This window comes from Dreissena polymorpha, chromosome 1, assembly GCF_020536995.1.
Source record: "Dreissena polymorpha isolate Duluth1 chromosome 1, UMN_Dpol_1.0, whole genome shotgun sequence".
Lineage (NCBI taxonomy): Eukaryota > Metazoa > Mollusca > Bivalvia > Myida > Dreissenidae > Dreissena > Dreissena polymorpha.
Window position 1 is genome coordinate 144,372,673 of NC_068355.1, and position 16,430 is coordinate 144,389,102.

Genomic DNA, 16,430 nt, shown 5'->3' on the forward strand with positions numbered 1-16,430 from the left:
AATAAAAAAGAACTTGACAACGAGAGTGCTCCTCATGTTAGATTTAATACGATTTATATATATATCACATTTATTTAAAAATCATTGTGATCTTACTTGATTTATAAGGCAACCAATGCGCTACTTATAATGTTAGACTTTTGGCACACAAAGATTGATCATGATCTAGCTGGATTCTTTAACAGAATAAACAATGAACTAAAGTGATTTGTTTATAAGTACGTGCAGCAATTTGCAAAACTTCTCTTTTTTTGTTAAGAATGTAGAATGTGTATTTTTATTAATGGAATTTTATAGATAAAGCCACTGCAATAATTAAGCATCGACTAATTCATAGTTTTTTTTTTAAACTAATATTGAGCAACAGACTAGGCACGAAGTTGTTCTCTAAGAAATATTCACACTGTTAGATACGTTAACATTTGTAGTGGCATAAAATGTCAAAATATCGTTCCTGTATGGTTTACGTGGGATGATTTGACAGTCAAAGTGCATTATGTATAATATAAACTATTTTTTATGCTTAAATTAGCAAGCAACTTAAGTCAAAAAGAGTTTAGTTGCCACTAAGCTTAAATGCAAGATACGTTAACAATTTTATGTTGTTGTTTTTTGCATTTATTTCAGAAAGTGGTCTTGTTTAGACTTTTAAACGTTTTTACTATTAAAGGCAAGTCAGTCATTCTTTGATAGGTTTTTGTTCTATAAATCGCTTTCTTCAATGCATGATATACCTATGTAAGATACGTTGAAAAACAGTACAATGCCTATTATTAAATTATGGACCATTCTCTGCACACATGAACTGCAAATTATTTCACTGTAAATAAGATACTAATAGACTTGTGTAATGACAGAGATGATTTGGAAGAATATGTTTGACTTACAAGTACACCATACATGACAGGAAGCCATCCTTGATCTCGTTTTTTTAGATATATTTATTTTAACTTTTATGATAAATTATTCCTTAAAAGGCAAAGTCATATTGAACAATTTATCATGGTTATTATAATATATCATTCCTTCACTCAAAGGAATAATATTTCTTTGGATAGTTGTCAATTTTATAGTTTTAATTTGAAATGATATAATATATAACGTATCTTACAGAGCATATTTTATACGATTTTTGTAGTGACTGTCATATGTTTTATTGATAGCACACACAATGTACCCATATCCGATTTTTCATTATTAAGTATCAATAGGTTGAATCAAAATTTAAATAACTACTTTTAAAAATTAAAATGTCCCTTTAATTGACAATGAGCGAAACTTCTAATATTTCTGGAGATAATTATCAACGCGAGCGTTTAACATACAACTAAACGGGAAACTTGTTTTCTTCAACGTTTTTTTTTCTCTCACGTTTGAGAATATTGCCCGTAGGTGTTTATTAAAACTCTGTTGAATGTGAAACAGATTCAAATTTATTAATTTGAAATGAGAGACGTCAACAAACTTAGGTAAAGATACGAATTCAGCACATTATTTTTTCTAAATATATATGACATTCATGACCTTGGGCTCTATATGCTGCCGTGTGGCATCTTGTTAAAATATGAAGCATCAACATGAACTATCGTATTGCAAAGGTCTGCTCAAAAACGCCTAGCCCGGAAATAGGTGAATTCGAGAGGACATCTGGTCTGGGTATATCATTCAATTCGATATCGCTGTCGGCATGCACATTGTGCCTAATAAGAATGCCCAATGAACACATTCTGCAAAATGCATTTCACATTCCCGACAACGATCTTGTAGGGTAAAAGTACAAACATTCTGATAATTAACTAAAGTGCAATACTCGCGATAATTAGGATAATGGCTCGAACAAGCGATTATACGACGTGGCGTGGCATGTTCAAAATGTGTGCTATAAAACACTCTGACTGTTGCTGCATGCGATATTGAGAAGCCGAATTTCTGACGGACTGCAGTACCGGTAATCAAACTGTTCCAATGTTTTAAATATAATGCATGACGTTGGAGATCAAGTTTCGAAGAATATTATTTCGTTGAATGTGTTTCTTGATAATTTAAAGGACAGTACTGTTAACAATTCATTATATTGATGAATACATCTGTTTATTTTGTATTGAGAAGTTATTTGCAATATAAGTCAATGTATATGGATGTTTCTTGTCATGTTATGTAGTAATTTACAAGTAATATTCCTTTTTTTGAAGAGGGTTACTAATCATGTATAAGTAATTTTAAAGGGATGATTCGTATAATATTATGTATTATCACAATGTATCATCATCTCATAGTAAAATTCATTGTTTTGAAGAAGGTTTCTAATCTTAGTATTAATAATACATATGTCATGTAGTTTATTTGTACCTGTAGATTTGTGTAGTAATATTATATTCATGTAAAGTGTTTGGATATAAACTGCTTTGTTTGATGCCATCGGGGCATGGTGGACATTTGTTATCAGAACAGGATACCATGTGGTCATCATTTCATAATAAAGACTAGTCTGGTGTGTTGCTCTGCAAAGTCTGCTTGACAAATATTTCAACAGTTGCGATAATAAATATCAATTAAATGTTAGGTCCTATCAGTGTCTTTCCACGCATCCAAATATGGGAGGGTGGGCAGATTTGTATGAAAAGCCAGGTTCTGTGAGGGAGCTGGGGGAGAGTAGAATTGAATGTAGAGATGTAAAGATGCAAGTAGTAGGGAGAGAGTTGATGGCAGTTTGAGAGAGAATGGATTTTACCTAGATTGTGAAGACAGTTAACAAATAAACATTATTGGTGTATATATTTATTCTTGTAGTGTGTAAATAAAATGTAGAGTTCATATACTGTGTTGTGAAGTTATAAACTTTTCCCCTGAACATTGTAACAATTGGTATTTGAATCATCAGCCGGAATCAAAGTTACGTTAAAAACTTGTTTAGAACAAATAATATGACAAAACTTGTTTTAGATATGTGTTTGAGAGTCTTATCAGCATTTCAAATTGACCATTTACTTGTCGATGCTTCTTAACAAAGTGATTTTGACTTTTGTAAACAACATATATTCATATTAACCAAGAAAATCGCAAACGATGACATCCAATAGCATTCATCCCTTTTGCTACAAAATACGCGGTGTTTAATGAAAAACGTCGATTGGTTGATATATTTTTGACAGCGGCTGTAAGAAGCGCCGGGTGTTCTCCTTTATTGCACGTAACAAGTAATATTGTTAAAATACGCAAATTATCAAGCAACCTTACTGCAGAACATAATGAGGTTAAGGGCATTTGGAAGGTCAATACGTAGGCCTGCATATACATATTCAGAACATGTTTGTCAAATGTGTTGAACACGAGCAAGTGAACATCACTTAACAAGCGAAGATTTCATTTGTTACTTTGATGTACTTGTGTTTCATTGTCTATGAAAGACCTGTTCAACGTATCTTATTAGTTAAACTTCCGCGAATGTATAAAACATCCCTCGTATTTTATTGATAGCCGTTCATATGCAACCCTAAATAACACAGCAGCTTTGTTAAACTTTTAACATATTTGTGGTATATGTACGTGTTTTTTTATCGCAACTTTAAATTAAAAACACAACACCAATCGAATATATATATATATATATATATATATATATATATATATATATATATATATATATATATATATATATGTGTGTGTTTTGACAGCAAAGATCAAAATAATTTATTGTTTTATACGTATTGCCAGTCAAATCCGCCCTTTAGGCTGCATGTCCTGAAATAAAGTGACATTTGGACTTACTTAACCGGGTGAATGGCAAATCATTGGCTGAATGAACAATAAAGTTAGATCTACCTGTATTATGCAGTTGAAGAAAACAAAATATTCACGAAGAGCATCTTTGAAAATAATAAGTGTATAAAGAACATATTTTGATTATAATTCTACCTATCCATTTCTAAAATCTGCATACATTCATTCATTACCATCAGTCGGCATGCATAACTCAAATTTAATAAATCGAAATGCATGCTGAATCGAAATCATTAGCTTAAACAATGTTTTATAAAAATTATCTTTAAGGATGCAATTTCTGGCTTTTTACTGTACATTTTAAGCATAGCAAGTGTAATCATGTACAATGCACATGCTGAACCATATATTTGTTAAAACCCACTCAATAAGTTAAGACCGAAATACTAAGTCATATCGTATTGGCTTCAAGCGCATCGCGTTAATGCGCTAACTTGAATCTTGTCTAAACCAACAATAATATTCTAGTATCATTTGTTATTACATTCTTACCAGAATCATGCCTGTTCGTTATTGCTTTATATATCTGCAGCATCGATTTCGGCAGAGAGGGTGGATGAAGCAAAACCTAGAGCACTTGCCAACGTTGGTCCACCCGCGCTTGCAACCCAAAAATTTACAATAGCAGAAGTATTATTTTCCCACACTTCCATCACCCAATCCCATTTTCCCATCCATCTTGCTGTCATATTCGTCTATCATTCCGCCATCATATTCGTCTCTGTTTGCTTGGGCATCCATGCCGCGAATGTCTAACAGAATAAAAGAAGAAGTATTGCGTTTATGTGCTGTATGCTCAGTAAGTACGTTTGTCACATTATATCAGTTATACCCGAACTCATTGTGTTATGCATAGAAAATATTCACTCGATTTGTAAACTAATGAACAAAAATAAATGATAGTGTTTAAAGGAAAACCGCGATTGAATGTGATATAAAAACATGTCTTTAATTCGATTGGAGCATTAAATTCGCTTAGTCAGATTGAAAATTTGACCGATACCAATACCTTTGTCCCCTGTGCCGTATTCGTCTGGGTATCCGAGGACTGGAATGAAAATAAAAAGAACCGATATAAATACAGTTGCGCAACATGAGGCGTCCATCGGTATGATTCATATAATGGCGTTTGTGATTTTGACGTTAGTCGAATAAAACCAATTATCCAATGTGTTTATTCAACATCGGCTTTAAACTGAGTTTATAACTGGTGCGCTTTAAGTTATATATATATATATATATATATATATATATATATATATATATATATATATATATATATATATTATATATTTATATATATATATGATTTCAGTGATTATTTAAATGCACAACCATATTATCAGTTAGTCCCAGATCATGCAGAATTTGGCGAATCGTAAATGCTCATGGAATGACGTATCTTTTTATTTCCACATTAAAATATGATTTTTGTTAAGATAAGTTCAATAATTCATATAAAAATAAGAAAACGTGTTATATTATCTTCACATTTATAGTATACTTTTATTCGTTCCAATTGTTTTGAAATGACTAACAAACTAATTAAAAGAGAAACGATGAGTGTGGACTAACCGCACGAGGCTGTCAGAACGATGGCCAAGAAAGCGAAGAGCAACGTTACCCTCATGGTGGACAGTATTTACCTCCTTGTTGCAAGAGTAGTCTTTTGTTTCAGGCTTCATAAAAGTAAATGATCAAACAGCAGTATATATTGCATATTTGCAGTTTATACATGTTGAATCGTCGTCGAAATGTATTGCAATTATTGGCGTTGAAAATAACTAAGGACAATCAATTCTAAAAGCGTATTATAATGGTCAATATTTCAAAGAGCATATGCCATTGAATGCTTTAAACATGTTTAAAAAATAATGTAAAATACGATTGACAAACCACACTGATCTTAATGAAAGAAAGCACCAATAAATAGCACGAACTAACATAAAGTGTCCACTTACCTTATAAGCCAGAAGTCATCTGCAGTCGATGAAAAAAACCTGGCCAATATCGTCTATTTATTCCTTAATTACGGATGTTTAGAAGTGGTTTGTTTGTGCAGATGTACTAAATTAGGATTCTTTTTTGGTAAATATAACAATCAATAATAGCCATCTCATTACAACAATGATCTATCTAATATGAGTTTAATAAGTAGTTAAACAATCTATATCTCTGCCTGACATCAGTTTTGATGTTTTGCTACTTAAATTAAATACATACTTAAACATACTAGCTTTTAAAAACAAAACACTTTCGATTTTAAAACAACAGGAAGACTATAATAAACCGTACCCGGATTCACACACGGATCTAAATTTCATCCTGAAGATTTTAATTATTTTGATATATATTTCGGAAATAATACTTAAGATGTTTACTTGCACTAAAGAATGATCGCAAGTGACCATTATGTGTATCTTTCATTCCAAAAGTTATTTGAACAAACAAACATGTCACTTGAGTATTAAAATGTATGAAATAGCATTTTAGCTAAAATATAAAGAGTACAAAACTCTATTTGCACCAGCTTGTATATATATATATAACTTAAAAAATGTGGATTTTTTAAAGAAAACCTTGCTTAATACGCTTTTTTAACATGGTTTTACCATTTTAAAGTTGATGGTGTTGTTCAAACTAGTAGATATGTTGTTAACGTTACAACTAACTTTTATTTAAAATGTGTTATATTTTTACAAATCAATATGTGTTACATTTATTAGAATTAAAACCAGTCAGCCTTATCTAATCCTGTAACCGACTGAAGAAAAATCAGTGCAAGGAGATCATTAAATCATTTCAACAAGAGGGTCAAACACCCCCCTGGAACGATCATTTCACATAGCGTTCTGAGCTGCACCATCAGGAGAACAAACCCTTATTATACATAGCGGTGTTTTATTTATGGAAATATGGCGGCCATTTATTGATGTGAAGAAATCGATTGCGCAAAGAACAATGAGAAACAAGACAAATGTACTAAACAAGACATACATGTGCAGATAATAAACCGCACAAAAAAGAAAAAAGAAAGGGTTACCGCCTTGGAACGGTATTGAACTAGACAAGACATACGTGCACATAATAAACCGCGCAAACAAGAACAAATATAGGTTTACCGCCTTGGAACAGTCTTGAACTTGAAAAGACATACATGTACATAACAAACTGCACAAACAAGAACTAATATAGGGTTACCGCCTTGGAACGGTCTTGAGCTTGACAAGACATACATGTACATAATAAACCGCACAAACAAGAACAAATATAGGGTTACCGCCTTGGAACGGTATTGAACTTGACAAAACATACATTTGCATAACAAACCGCACACACAAGAACAAATATAGGGTTACCGCCTTGGAACGGTATTGAACTTGACCAGACATACATGCACATAACAAAAACAAATATAGGGTCTATCGCCTTGGAACGGTCTTGATCTTGACAAGACATACATGTACAAAGCAAACCGCACAAACAAAAAAACACATAGGGTTTCCGCAGTGGAGCGGTCATATGGAGCTCGTAAACCTCAAACTTAGCTCAAACATTTCACTTAAATTGCATATTTACACAATAAAGAATTCGGAAAACATTATACGACGAAAACACGGAAAATAAATCAATCAGCGGTCACCGCCTTGGAAAGGTTTATGAAAAAAAACACAGTGTGGGCTTAAACCGGTTTTAAGGAGCTCCAAACTTTACACTTGATCCAGAAGTATTCAGCAAGCAAATAAGGGCCCGTACAATTTAACAGCATATCATCATAATTCAAAGTAAATAGCAATAAAAGAGCAGATATTTCAATTTAATTACTTCGTAACTACTTTATAACTATATACGGAACACAGCACCAGAACCGTAACTTTCTTAGGCACGATGGAATGAAAATGAATACCATCTACATTTCGTCCTTATCAAAAGATTTAGAGACATACCAACATCTAGTATTTAAATTCAGATCATCGACGTGCAATGTAGATAGAAGCCGCTAGAAGGTTGTTAAAGGACAAATTACAAAGCTTGTTTCTGTATGCCTTTCTTTTGCCACACAAAATAGCATAGTTTTAAATTAGTTTTATTGTCTTCAATGCAATTGCAAATGCCATCGTAAACACGTTCTCCTTCTCTCTACCCTTTGTCCCTCTAGATCAATACGGGACTGAACAATAAAACATACAACTGCTTCGTCCTTGGACCAATAACCAGGTCAAGGATGTATGTAACCTCCTTAAGCACCGTTTAAAGACAAATGGAAAGTTTTGCAAGTCAGACAAACAACCAGACCTTTCTGGCTGATGGAGAAACACGTCTCTCAAGGCTGATGTTAAGGTCAAACACAATCGGCGAAATCAAACACAATTCGGTGAATGATGAACATACTGGAAAACATCCTGGTAATATTTATATACATTCGATCACTTAAGAGATAATCAGTTCATTTCCGGTTTGCAAGCAAAGATCGCGGATCTCTCGATCACCGATCATTCACATTTTATGAGTTTCCATTGAAAATCATACCACTTATACGCGATAATCAGAGTTTTCAATTTGTCCGGCACACGTTTTCAAGATAACATTGCGGATCTCTTGATAACCACTTTTCATATCTAATGAAATGCAACGGTCATCTTTTTGACCTCACTTAGGACGCACGTGTTTCATCGATTTGTCTATTAGGAAACACGGATATGAACAGTTGTTTACGATTTAACGTGAACAGGATATAATATTTTGTTTATAAATTTGATTTGCATGATGTTTAAGCCGGTGCTTTTATCTTAAGCACGTCATTTAAGGTGCAGTTTTGCATAATAATTTAACGTCTAAATAACGCCATTCTCTCATATCATATGCTTGGTTTTATGTCACTTTTGTAGGGATAGAACAACTACAAACCTGTCGTCGTTTATGTTCATGATTAGAGAACGAACTATTAAAAAATGAATGTAGTTACAGTGGTGAAAAACCATGTATAATAAGTAGTATATTACAATAAAGAGAAGACGGTCTTCATCGATGAGTTAAATTAAGAAATAACTTAACTTTCTGGAGAAAATTCAAAATGTTTAACAGGAAGTGACATCGGGTAAATGGGTATACCATAGAAATATAGGATATTGAAGAACCAGTTCGGATAAGTTATACGAAGACACTAATTACAAACACTTATTTAAGGTGTTCAAGTTAGGTTATGAATTGTTACGCAAAGACTAACGTCAAAATGACGGTTCCATTGATAAATTTAATCATATTTAAGACTCACACTTATATTGTTTGCAGGACCACGCTAAAAATAATGAAGAGCCGAATATAACGTTATTATGACATTCCAATCCATTAACACACTAACAAAAAGACATGCTTTGATACTTTAAGTGCACGTTGGTATGGGTGTTGGCAATAAAATATGTTTAAAAGACAATAGGCATGCATACTTACGTAGAATATAATTAGTTGTCATTTAAATAATTCGCTTTTGATAAGAATAAGTGTGTGTGTGTGTGTGCGCGCGCGTGTGTGTGTGTGTGTGTGTGCGTGCGTGCGTGCGTGCGTGCGTGTGTGTGTGCGTGCGTGCGTGCGTGCGTGCGTGCGTGTGTGTGTCGTTCGAAATTTATCAGGCCCTTCCGCGCCTGAGGCTGTATTATGTAAGGACAAAAAGTATGCTCCATTACTCCAACCTAATGTGCTTTAAAGGCTCAAGAAATATGGGGCGCAGTTTGGATTATAGCTGCAATTTCCAGCTATTTAGTTGTTTATGTCAGATTTTTCCATTTTGATGGGGTATTGTATTGTATGTGTGGGAGGGGTGGTTCGGTATTTAACCCATTTATGCCTAGTGGATTCTCCCATCCTTTTAAATTGGATCAATTTATTTCCAAAATTAGGGATGTCTAGTATAATTATTTCTATATTAAGAATATTTCTTACAGAAATTCCTTTAAGCAAACAGCGCAAACCCTGATGAGACGCCGCATCATGTGGCGTCTCATTTGGGTTTACGCTATTTGTTAAGGCCTTTTTTTCTTGACGCTAGGCATAAACGGGTTAATCGATTTGTAACTGTGGTTTACATTATTGCATGTACATGTAGGAAACTTATCAATGGTTTGGTCATCATCCACATAAACAGACAAAACATAAAAACTAAAAATAAATAAACACAATAATGTGTTCGTTTCTCTGCCTTAAGTCAAAAATGTAAATGAAAGGGCAACACATAAACGGACTGCTATTAAAACAAATGTGTTTCAACTAAGCGATTTAATATGAGTTCTTGTTAAGCGTTCCAATTTTTGAATCTCTCAAATATGTGAAGCCTTGTTTTTCTAGAATCTGTAATGTAAACCACAGTTACCAATCGATTAACCCATTTCTGCCAAGAAGGCATGTTGTAAGTTTGTAGACAATATTTATTTAAATGATACAATCATGTATTCACGCTGTGATACTACGATTATCGTTTCCATTAGGATCTGATGAGTTTCCTACCCTGAGGCATTCAATTAAGTAAATGAATTCCTCATTGGTTGTGTGCATAGACTATAGTCTGTGGGCGTTTGCATTGTGCATAGATGGTACCTTGTGGTTGCTTTTGTCCATTGGACTTTGGCTTGCAAACACATGTTCAGTATATCAGCTTTACATCACAGGTGGGTAGCGTGTGGCTATGATATTAATTAGTGAAAACATCATTTTGAATGATAAATAATCATATTATAACGAAAAATTACCTTTTCTGAAAAAAAATATTTCACTATCAAATATATATATATATATTTGATAGTGAAATATTTTTTTCAGAAAAGTTAATTTTTCGTTATAATATGATTATTTATCATTCAAAATGATGTTTTCACTAATTAATATCATAGCCACACGCTACCCACCTGTGCTTTACATGTGTAATTCGCTACCAAACTATTTGTTTGGCCATTGTTACAAGTTGGAACTCTAGTTTTCCACTAGTCTTTAGCGCAATTGTCAGTTGATTTTTTTTGTTTTAATTACACACAATTATAATAACCTAATTAACAACACGGAGAAAATATGAACCCTTCATATCACTCTTTCATTGGTTTGCTTTGTGATTTATAAATTTCCGTTGTCGATTTTGTTCTTTATGTTATTGTTACTCTATGTTAGATAAGAGAACGTTTACAAACATTTTTGTTTTTAATACATGTGTTTGAAGTGTGCAATATTTTTTTATTTCTTTAATATTTTCTTCGTAAACATCAAAATCTTCGCATTTTGGACGATCTAATTGATTAAATGTTAAAATGTTATTATAGTCGTATTGTTAACAATCCCTAATGACGTTACACCAGCAATGTCGTTAAAACGTTGTTCATACTGGTTTTGAAATTGGTAATGCTACACAAACACGACAGTGCTAAAAACATTCTCGTGTTTAAGAAAGTAAAACACTATTCCGATTGCGTACACAAATTAAGTCAATTACGGAGGATATGTGTTCAGTGTAATCGGTTTGCTCGTGAATATGATGATTTAATTTATATAGAAAACAATTTTTTATTTAACATTGACTAAGGTTATACAAGGATCTCAACGCAAGATTTGTGAGGGCCAGGTTAAACCGACCGTTTAATATTACATGCTTAATTTTAATTGCGTGTTTGATTGTATTCTTCTTCGCAGTATTTGCAGTATTACTGTTTATTATGTTAAACGTGTTTCTAAATCGCGTTGTTGCAGTTTGAGTTATCGGTAGTCGTTTTGGTGTTGTTCATTCTGTTATGCGCGTGATGTTGTTTGCGGTGTTTAATCTGTTGTATTTCAAAAAGTTATTTCCAATCAGTTATGCCCCCCCCCCCCCCCTGCACACACATGTGGAGCTTGGTACTGTGGTTACGGGGCTTGAATAAAGGCCGAGCAAATTGCTTTGGCCAGATCTTGTCTGTGCTATGGTGCTGCCACACCGAACATTCGTAAGAGAAAAACACATTGTCGCGGTCAACGAGCTTGTGAAACACGACGTTGTCGTTTTTCAGGTTTCAGTAATTGTGAATTGATTGCATTCTCCAGTGCTCGGTTAAATTATGAAGCGCAATTTGACCGTCTCTTTGCAAACCATTTTACTATTTATTCGTTTAAGTTAAACGTTTTCGCTCCCAATTCTGAATATATTGTCCTGATGAAATAGCCAAGTCGGTGTTTGTAAAATGTTTTGAGTTTTCTTGGATTTTCAGACTTTTGATGATGTACTCTCTGTCCGAATTATATTTCTTCACAGCAGACTTAGCTCTATTCACAGTGGATAGAGGACGATAGAGGAAGATTCAGTCTTTCAGAAATATCCCTGGCGTTCACGATCCCATCATCGTACACTTTCAAAATGAACGGTTTTGTCAACATTTCTATCTTTGGCCTTGCAGATAACAGGAATTATACAAAAACAAAGGGAGGAAACTCTTAAGGAAATAAATAAGTCATTGGGATTTTAGTTACCTCCATTTTTGTAGATTGAAGCGTGATAATCATTCTTTACATATTAAAAAAAACTCTTAAGTTAAAACAACTTTTTAACTAGCAAATTATTCTTAATAATTTCAAGATATAATTTAAATGTTACTGTATCGGAATTGTTCTTCTACATTATGCAATCCAATGTTTTAATTAATGTCTACGTTCTTAAAAAGGAACCATGTCCTCGTTCTTGAAAAGAAACAATGTGAAATGAAATTCAAATTGAATGACTCAATGATTTTACATTCAGCTTAGTATGAAAACAACAACTTTTAGAGGCTATGCAAACAGAATCATATTTGTAAAACATAAGTGAACATAAATTTCCTTAAATTTATAAATTGCAATAGTAGTTCAAAATGGATAATACATATGCGATAAATATTTGGGACACGATATTTATACTCTTGTTATTTGTTATCGTGAAAAATTACTGAATGCTTTTATACATTTGCGATATAGTGTATTTGTTGCGGGCCAAACTATCCTTCGCTTGACATGATAATTCCAAAGTATTGAAATTTGTTCTAAATTTCTTGTTCTTGTTTTTTTTTATATGTCAATTGTAACGTTTAACTTCTTGTCCAACCTTTTTAGAATATCATGAGCGTGCTTTTTCAAAGTTAACTATAACATTCCATCAAGTAGGTTTCTTAATTGTAGCTTTTTGTAGACTCTCCTTTGTTTCAGAAAATAAAGACGCGTCGTAAGAAAATAATAATGGATAAGCAGGTATTTGATCTAATTTAAAATCGGCGTATGTTTCATTCTTCAAATCTTATTCCATGTCATTAGTAAAGAGCGAAAACATGACCGCCTCTCTGAAATAAATCAATGTTACAACTAAATATGTCCAATAAGTTAATCGTATGTTGAACCTTTACTTTTACTACTTCTTACATTAGTCGAATTAAGGTAAAGAGTTAAAACCAATCGAGCGCATCTGACCGATAACGTTTTGCCCATCGGTTTCAAGTCGGACCAATATCTTGTCGGTTATCCATCGGTCCTATATCGGACAGTTATCATTTTAGTCGTCTATCCGTCATTGGTACGACATCGGTCCGATAACGCATTAGTTCTAAAAGGGATATCTAACCGATATCATTCTGAATATTGGTAAAACATCGGTCCATTATCGGTTTGGTATTGTTTACTACTGCTATATATATATATATATATATATATATACTAGCTCGTCTCTGGAATTAACTAGAATATTATAAAACCACAACAAAATAGTAGTGAAAGATATACAGAATGTATTCAAACAAGTGTAGAATATATTGAACTCCTATTCCTAAACTACAGCTAGGCATGCTTATAATACTGATCATTCAGCAACAAAAAATAAGGTTTTATATATGGCAGGTATATAAAACAAGGACTGTATATACAATATTTTACAACTAAAGAGCATGCTTTACCAAAAACCCTTCCACAACAATATCAGATTTAAGGTTGAAACTCATCTTTAAAGAGTAACAGAAAATAACATACAAGAGTTGTCAACTGGACAGAACTGGCACCTATTTTATAAAATTGCACTATAAATACAAATTCAAAGTATATAACAAAAGTAACAAAATTCAGCATCCTTAAGGTAGAAATTGTAAGTAAGAACTATTTACAATGTGGTCTTACTATGTTACAGATATATTGCCTGTGTTTTTGCCTTAAGATCGGAGCTGTAATGTGGAACAAGTACAGATAATAAAATATTCTAAGCAATATTTGGAAAGGTTTGAAAGTAACTTTTGTGGGATCTTAAGTTGAAAACAGTAATATAAATATCCTCACTTTGACTAATAAAACACTAGATATGAATCTCTTCAAAGGGATGAGTTTTAAAAGTACCAACATTTGCAAGTTTCACAGCAATATTTGAAAATACAGATACTTTGGATTGAATAGTGTTTATCAAATGGTCTTTAAATTGACTGTACTTAAGGGTGCCTGGGTCCGATTGCTATGTAATCCGGATAGTTCCTGTTCAGTTTCAGTAGACACACCAGTTTTTGATGCTGCTAAAGATTCTCAAAGCTCTCTATATTTATTGTCATATGTATGTATATATGCAGCAAGTTCATGTTCAATACAGTGTAGTGAGCGTATGTCTTTTTCTGATATGTCAGTTTCAATAATCTTTTCAACTGCATTCCATTTACTGGTTGATTCCTGGTAATGTTGAAAGGCTCCATTCCATTCTCTGTTAAAGGGATCTTTTCACGCGTTGGTAAATTGACAAAATTGAAAAAAGTTGTTTCAGATTCGCAAATTTTTGTTTTAGTTATGATATTTGTGAGGAAACAGTATTACTGAACATTTACCATAGTCCAATATAGCCATTATATGTATCTTTTGAAGATTTGAAAACCTAAAAATTATAAAGCGTTGCAACGCGAAACGATTGAATAATTCGGAGAGTTCTGTTGTTGTCGTTTAAATTTACGAAACTACGAAGATTGCTTATATAAGGTATAAAATACTAAATCGGTGAACACACGGCGGAATAGCCGAGAGGGTTAAAGCGTTTTTACTTCAGACTAACTCCAGGACACCGGTGGTCACTGGTTCGAGCCCTGGTATCGGTAACTTTTTTTTCCTTTTTTAATTTTATTCTTGATTTTTTACTGGAGCTTTTAAGATCCAATGTTTACATTTATCAGTATAAAGCATTTAATGATAAACTTCAAAATATGCCAAATTCTGTGGAAAGGCCACTTTAAGGTGCGAATTCTTCCTTCTGCCATTGTTGTTGAACAGGTACGGCTGATTCAATGGAAATTGTCGTGATGTTTCATTTCCCGGGATTTTCTACTACTATGACCATCGTTTGCTACGCAAGACTAAACAATGCCGCATAGTTAACCACTTTATTCTTCGATCAGAATATGCTCATGGTAGAAAACTAAAACATACAAAGTTGAACACACTTCTAAGCATTATTACAAAATGTATTGAATATAAATCTATATGAAATAATAATTTAAAAAATGCTTTACCTCGAATATGAACAACATTGATCTAATTTCAGTCTAAACAAGTATAGCCGCATAACCATACATAACTTAAAATTCGTCAAGTCTGTACTTTAAAAGCTGCCCAAAAACGTATTGAACGAATAATCTACTCTCAGAATTTTCAAAGAAAACTTTTAAAATATATTTACAAAGGCTAAAAATAATATTGCAAATTATGTATATAACAAAACAATACTAACTCCGCGAATAACTAGGACAAGACTTAATAGTATTTTTTAACGAAATTGTGCAGAACGCGCCCGATTTGGTACGCACAATACGTAAAACGCGAGGTTACAAAACACTATTAAAGTTAAACATCGTTCCAGCACAAGATTTGTTACATTGTATCAAATTTGTTTTTATCAATCTTTTAGCTACGTAAATAATGTATGGTGTTTTATAATGGGTAAAAATATAAAAAAAATGCTGATAAGATAACCATAGTTATGATTAATGTATTCACTGCATTTTAGAGACATCGGTCCGTTATAGGACCGTTGTTTATTCTGATTTTGTTTAAAAAACATACAAAACTGATCATATCCAAGTGATTTGGGAAATTTCAATAACATTTTAGTTACACAAGTAGCTCCTATCATTAAAAGACTCAATTGGTGGGGTAATGATTTTTCATCGGACAGACGTCGGCCCGTCGTCGGACCTATCTGCCGATATTCCGACCAGTTTCCGATATCTATCCGATATGGGCTTGCTGACTGGGTAGTAACGTTGTTTTAAGTCGGACCGTAATGTTCTTTACAAACAATCTCGTAAATGAAGGTGCGATTCTTGCAGTGTCATGTATTGACATCGAAGTCGTCTGAGAAAATTAAAGTTGCCACATGGAGGTTTTGGTTTTGTTTTCTCATCATACGTTGCCAAGATTTAGCGAAGCAGAGACCAAGACTAAAACTGCCATATTTTCAATTTGTGTCTTTTTCCTGTTTTAGATAATACGGTGAGTGTTTTTTATTTCAAATAACTTTTTTTAAAGAATTTAAACTAGTGCACAAAAGACAGAATTTTATGCTGCTTATGGCAATGTGAAATAGATTGGAATTACTTTATTTAATAAGCCTGTGTTCTTGTTAAAAAATCTGGTATCTACTGCTTTCATTGTACACG

General features: G+C 33.1%; 1 long non-coding RNA gene across 2 annotated transcripts; it reads right to left on the bottom strand.

The window, feature by feature from the left end:
• Positions 1–3,639: 3,639 nt before the first annotated feature.
• Positions 3,640–5,973, bottom strand: LOC127853883 (uncharacterized). Of its 2 annotated transcripts, XR_008036785.1 has the most exons (5): positions 5,742–5,973; positions 5,356–5,459; positions 4,790–4,828; positions 4,273–4,532; positions 3,640–3,741 (listed from the first exon to the last, which is right to left on the bottom strand). It is a non-coding gene; the product is annotated as an uncharacterized LOC127853883 (long non-coding RNA). The 2 variants fall into 2 exon arrangements; XR_008036782.1 differs by lacking the exon at positions 5,742–5,973 and having other exon boundaries at positions 5,356–5,731.
• Between the last annotated feature and the right edge of the window lie 10,457 nt (positions 5,974–16,430).